Consider the following 6965-nt stretch of genomic DNA (forward strand, 5'->3'; position numbering starts at 1 on the left):
GGATTGGGCAGAGCACACTTAAATTCCAGTCGTCGGGCAAGCGTTCATCTGACCATATTCTGCACAAGAGTTGATGCATGCACCTTATCAACTCGCAGCGTGGCCCTGTAGGCGGCATCTTTTTGCTCTGCAGCTTCCTGACACTCCTCATCGTACCAGGTAATCTTATAGCAACTCTAAAAACAAGCTAGATGTGGCAAATTGTCGAATTTTTTTTTAATATGTATGGTCATAAGTTCGAAACAAGCTTTATAAATAACTCCAACAATGTAGTTATATTTCGAACTACATACAAACATACATATGTACAACAAATTTCAAAAAGTTCAGTAGCCACAATCAAATCATTATAAAATTGCAAGATTCTTTTACTGCTACTCGAAAGCAATAAGGGCAGCACAATTAAGTATGTACATACTTACAAACAAACATCGCAAGAATTTAGAAGAGAAAAACAGCAATAAAAATTAAGTATAAATACAGCAATTTGTTGTTGACCTTTTGTAGCGTTAATTGGCAATTGACAACTGACGTTGCTGACTAAAAATAGCACAAAAAAAAATTAAATTCAAGAGGAAAATGAATGTGAATACGTATGTACATTCGGGTGGACCAAAACAAGTAAAGTCGGAATTTTAATGCTCTCACCCCGTAGGATTGTTCTATATCGAAAAAAATATACCGCTATTTTTTATTTTGAAATCAAAAAAATATTTAGAGGTCGCTCAAAGCGCCCAAAGTTTTCCACGTATTTATATGGAAAATACCAACTTCTCGTAGAAATGGTATCGAATTCTGGAAAAGCAATATTTTTCGTTCGGAAAACTCTGCTTCTCTTCAGGATACTTCGAATAACAATGTGCAATTGTTTATTTAACCAATTTTTAATACAAACGATTTTTTATTTATCCCCCATTGCATATTCTGACATTTTCTGGGGGTTTTGGCGGACCTCTAGAATATAGTTACTTTGAAAAAATTGTTAAACAAACAATTGGGTATTATTATTGGGAAACAGAGTTTTGCGATCGAATTATATTGCTTTTCTATACTATTTCTACGAAAAGGGGTTTTTCCCATATAAAATACATGGGAAACTGCAGCGAACTCTAAATATTTTTTGATTTCAAAATAAAAAATAGGAGTAAATTTTTTCGGTATAGAACAATCCTGGGGGTGAGAGCATAAAAATTCCTACTTTACTTTTTCACATGTATTTTTGGACCACGCTAATGTATGTACATACATAGCATATATGTATGTAGAAATGTGTGTACATAAATACATAATGTAGTGAAAGAGCAGCTATTATACTACTTATGCACTACTACATATTTGTATAGATGTGCATACAGTATTGTGCAAAATAAACGTAACAAATTCATGTTATACAAAAATTTGATGATTAATTCTTAAGTACCCAGAAGTTCTCTAAAATAAATGTGTTACAATTATCACTTCTTCGCGAAAACCTCTGAATAAAAAAAAAAAAAAAACAAATGCAACAAATCAGTAGCTTACATAAGAACCCGTTTTATACCTGAGCGCACTTGTGCACAAGGGTATTATAACTTTGTTCACGTAACGGTTCTTTGTAAGGGGCAAAACTAATCGTGATAGATATAGACAAATGTATGCATAAATGATCAGAATGAAAAGAGAAACCGGTGACTGTCCGTCCGTCCGTCCGTCCGTCTGTGCACGCGAGAACTCCAGTAAAAATTGAGATATCTTAACGAAACTTGGTACGTGCACTTCTTTTGGGCGTAATTCAGAGGTTTTCGCAAAGAAGTTGTAATTGAAACGCATCAATTTTAGAGAAATTCTGGATATTTAAGAATTAATCATACAATTTTTGTAAAACTATTTATTGAAATGAATACAGCAATAACATGAATTTAACTAAATTTGGTGCGTTTGTTTTGCACAGTACTATACATACGTGCGCCTATAAACCAGAGCAACCATCGAGACAAACGACGACGACACTAACTAAATATGTTGATGATGTGAACGATGAAAATATAAATAGGGACGCGACATTTTTATATATTATTACGAAAGTGCAGCTTGTTGTTCAACAAAATTTTGGTATGCAGTTTTATAGCCTATTAAATTTTGGTATAATAAAGTGCAAGTCAGAAGTGGCTACAAAATACCGTTGATTTTTGCCCATTTTTTGTTGACAGTGCTGAAATTTGGACTTACATGGTTTTTGTTAGATAGCGAGCTATGATTAGATAAATAAAAAATTATAAACATTAAAAAAATTATAAACGAAAAAATAGCCACAACTTGTTAAAATGACGCGTGCCTATTTATATTTTCGCCACTGTACATTCAGCGGTTTTGGGTGCTGCCGTTGACATTAATGCTGAACGTATTGTAATTACGATTTTCATACTCACCCAGTAGAGAATTGATTGTGCGGTTTAATGTTATTTGAAAGTATTAAAAGTTGAGGTTCAACCTACATATAGCCTTAAGAGAGGGAAAAGTCCTCACAAAGCCTCTTAAGATTCTAGAATTCGTCAGTATTAGCTTATCGAAAATCGATGTGGATCAAAAATTAAGCTTCTTGAAGGGGTTTCAAAGTAATTTTCTCAAAGTAATATCGTTTCTGCTAAGTTGCCCATTTTATTATTGCCTTATACAGTTTATTATTTACCTACAAAAATAATAATCGGTCTTGAAGGTGTCGTTATAAAAAAGTTTTACTCAGTTTCCCAAGGGAGTGTCTGCATCTCTGCGTTGTAGAAAAGCTAGGAATGTATCTACTATCCTCCAAATGAAACTAGAGAATTATTTGGTGACAAAAACAAAGCATTTTTTTTTTGAAAACTTTCTAAATAACGCTCTGTGTTCAGAATTCTGTTTGCTGTACCAGAGTACAAAAGAAAGGAGTCACCTTCCTTGACTCCCATTCTTTCGGTAAGCCTAGGGATAGAAAATCGTGCGTAATTCGTATGTATCAATGGTTGAAGAGGACGGACGACACAACTCAAAACTAAAAAGAACCCTTTCTACTGAACAGTGGCACATGTCTCTATAAAGCCATTTTAGACCAGTAGCTCTTTCTGTTTCGTGATTTAAAAGTAACCTAAGAGAGTAAACTATGGTGCCCATAATAGTCTAACTACTTAAGTAAGCAATTGATGAAATTGTGAAGGAATTCGTAAAAACTGGGTGGATGACATTTTACCATTTTACGTTTTTGTCTGTGCTTATATCCGGGAAATATTATTTCCCTACGTGGTACTTTCTTTCTAATGTAGATACATATAAGTGTATGCAATTCTGTCTATGGGTTGCTACAGGTTTGGATGTACTACATTAGCGTGGTCCAAAAATACGTAGGAAAATCATCTTTTTTTGGAATTAACAATGCTGTTACCCCATCATCCCCCATATAAAATACATATACATATGTCTCCTTATTTTTGATATTCTTCAGATCTCTGGGGGGTGGCAGGAAAAAACGTATTTTGGACCAGCCTAATGTACCTATGATATATGTCCATACATATTGTATGTATGTATTTAAAAATTAAGAGTCTGTCGAATAGACAGAGTTTACCAAAGTTTTGAGCTTTGCTTTATGAATTGGAGCGCAGCTAAGTTTGCGCCACTTTTTCATTATTTTTCACTTTTTTACACCTTGTTCTATTTTTTCCCCTTTTTACCTACTTCTCATTAAGTGTATTGTTTTTCGTTCTTACTAAATCGCTATATCATTTACGCATGGCGAATGTGTATGTTTAAACTTCGTTTGTACATACAGTCACTCACAGAAGTATTCGTAATTTATTTTTTTTTTCACAATATTCCAAATGTGTTTCATCATAAATCTTTTTCGTTAATTTTCAATTAACCATATAAATCATTTTTGCAAACTTTGTACAAAATTCATAAAAATGAATCAAACTTAAAAAAATTTTTATCAAAATTTCAAAATTTTTATTCAGAATTTTTTCGGTATGCAGTTTTGCAGCCTGATTTTTTAGAATTTTTTTTTTTGTCGAGGGTGTTGCGCATTTGTTTCCATATAAGGCATGAACAAAATCTATTTTTATATGGAATACAATTTTTCTGTAAATTCTGAATAAAAAGTTTGTAAAATTTGATGAAAATTTTTTTATGTTTTATTAATTTTTATGAATTTTGTACAAAGTTTGCAAGAATGATTTATATGGTTTTTGTTATAGAATGAGCTATATTTTAAATGAAAATTAACGAAAAAGATTTGTGAGGGAAAACATTTTGAATATTGTAAAAAAAATAATTTACGAATACTTCTGTGAGTGACTGTACATATATTCGTGAATTGTATATATGTAATGTATGTACATATGTATATGTAAATATGTATTTTTTTGTGCCAACATTCATATTTTCATAGTAAATTATTAATTATACTTGTCTCTATCATTTCAATTTTCCATACTCAGCGTTCTAAACTCGCCTGAAGCGACGCCCTCAATCAAAATAAATTAACGAATTTTGTATGGATAAAATTTTAAGCATTTTTAATTAATATCGGCCATAAATATTTTTGCTCAAAAAGTTTATAAATAATCTAATTTTTTCGCCCGCATTCTTACACGTTCTACGTATTCTACAAGTATTTATTTGAAAATATATCCGATAATACAATTTCGCATTCCACTTTTCATTTCAATTCTCAAAATAAGTGCATTTTATTGTTTTGCTATGACCGTCAGAAAATAAATGTCTCTTTATTAGAGTCTCATTGTCTACATCTGTATGTGCGATATTGATTGAGAATGCACCTCATTGAAATTCCAGGCCGCACATCGCCTTTGTAGCCAATTGCGGCGGCGTATCTGTTGTGGGTCCTTAGCTGAGAAGTTGCGCTTAATTGATATGCAAAACAGCGGGATCTAGATAAATTAAGACCAAAATGGTAAACAAATGCAGTAGTGGCATCATGGACTTGGATAGTGCCCGCAGAATTCAGCTGATTGTTAAATTAATAAAATACATAACTATGCGTATGCTGTAAAAAAATAATAATTTGTACATTGTTGCTTTTATTGATTGCCAATTGTTTTATTGTGTAGACATATAAATTGAATTTTTCTTTGTTCATAGTTTCCCTGTGGCGTTGCAAGTAGTCTGCGGTTGTTACAAGCCTAAAGTCTCTCAATTTCTTAAAAAGTAGATTATAGTGTAAACAACAGCTAAGCCAATATTTAAGGCAATAATATATGCCACTAAAAGATGCAATCTCTCCTCTTCTCTTCTCCTCTAAATTTCTTTGAAATTTATGATATTGTATTTTGCCCAAGCGAATCGTTTAACTAACTGGTTTTGCCACACTCCGACTGCTGTTCTCGTAAAGATCCTCAGACGCGCTTCGACTGAGCTGCTCAATTAAAATCCCTGCACTACTCCGTCTGAAAAGACAGACAAGTTCTCCAAGCACTGGGTCTCTCCCAAAATCCAGTCGCTGAAAACAATTTCGCTAAATCCGATAATTTTTTTTTTTATCGGAAAGGTGGTACCACAAAGGTGATCCCATACTAAGTGCCTAACTTTTTTTATACACATAAAAAGAAAGATTCTTAAAATAATCAAATCATAAAACTAAAATGATTTCGCAATTCAGTTTCATGCCTACATATACACTGGCGATCAAAAGTAGTGAGTGCATGGTAATTTTTGTTAAATATTTGCAATGTTTTTTCTAAGTTAGCTTTTTTTTAATTTATTTTTAGTATGGTTCGTGCTTTAACCAAAACAACTTAAGTCAAACTTTCAAACTTTATACGGAATTAGAAAAATTCAACAAATTTTCATCAAAATTTTGAACTTTTTGATCTGAAGTTTTAGAAAATTTTTTGGTATGCAGGTAAATCGGTTATGAAATTTTAATAAACGATATTTATAATATTTTTTTTTTTCTTACGCACTTTCTTGTACTTTTTATCATATAAACATGAATTTCTTGTAGAATAAAATGCGCAAGACCGTTGAGAAAAAAAAAACGCAAAAGCCGTCAGCAAAAAAATTAATAAACATTAAGCGATTTTTTAGCCCCTTAAAACTTGCGCTGTTTTACTAGAATTTCATTACCGCTGTACTTGCATATCAAAAATTTGTGTAAAAACTCAGATTAAAAAGTTCAAAATTTTGATGAAAATTTTATGAATTTTCATAAATTCTGTATAAAGTTTGAAACTTTGACTTATGTGATTTTGTTTAAAGCATGAACCATGTGTTTTTAAAAAAATAGCAAAAAAATTTAACTTGAGAAACATTGCAAACAATTAACAGAAAATCACCATGCACTCACGTTTGAACGCCAGTGTATGTTTTTAATTCACATTTACTTCCATAGTCTGCCAGTAGTGAAACAAAAACGTTCTTTGGGCGATTTGGTGATTTATGCGTATCTACTTATTTACTAAATAAATTCGGTCTCGTTGTTGTTTTTCTTTTCTTTTTTTTTCAAGGTAAATTTCGGACTTTTGAATAACCTGTGTGTACTGTGGACTTTTTTGATTGTTTACTACTACATACTTACTAAATACACGACTGTTTTCTGATTTTCAAATAAAAAATATTTTCGAATTTATTTTTCAGACTTTAGGCTTAATTTTATTAAAATGACGTGATTTTTCTATTAGCTTGTGGTTAGTCACATACAAAATATTTAAAATTATGCTTATAAAATGATGTACATACATACATATGGTTTTTGCGAGAAAACAAAATACATTCAAAATTTACTAAGCAAAGCCCCTAAAATATTACTTTATTCAATTGCAAATTCTACGATATAAAAACAAAAGAACATCCGTACTTCTGCATTTATACATTCACGTTTGCACACACACAAACAAACACCTTTGAAACTATCGAAGCGAAACGGCAAAATAAATTATTTTTCTGATTGCACCATGACTCCGATAGCAAAAGCAATTCAATGCAACAAAAAAAAA

The sequence above is a fragment of the Rhagoletis zephyria genome, unplaced genomic scaffold, assembly GCF_001687245.7.
Source record: "Rhagoletis zephyria isolate East Lansing unplaced genomic scaffold, Rhagoletis_zephyria_1.1 Rzeph_scaffold_01871, whole genome shotgun sequence".
In the NCBI taxonomy this organism is placed as follows: domain Eukaryota; kingdom Metazoa; phylum Arthropoda; class Insecta; order Diptera; family Tephritidae; genus Rhagoletis; species Rhagoletis zephyria.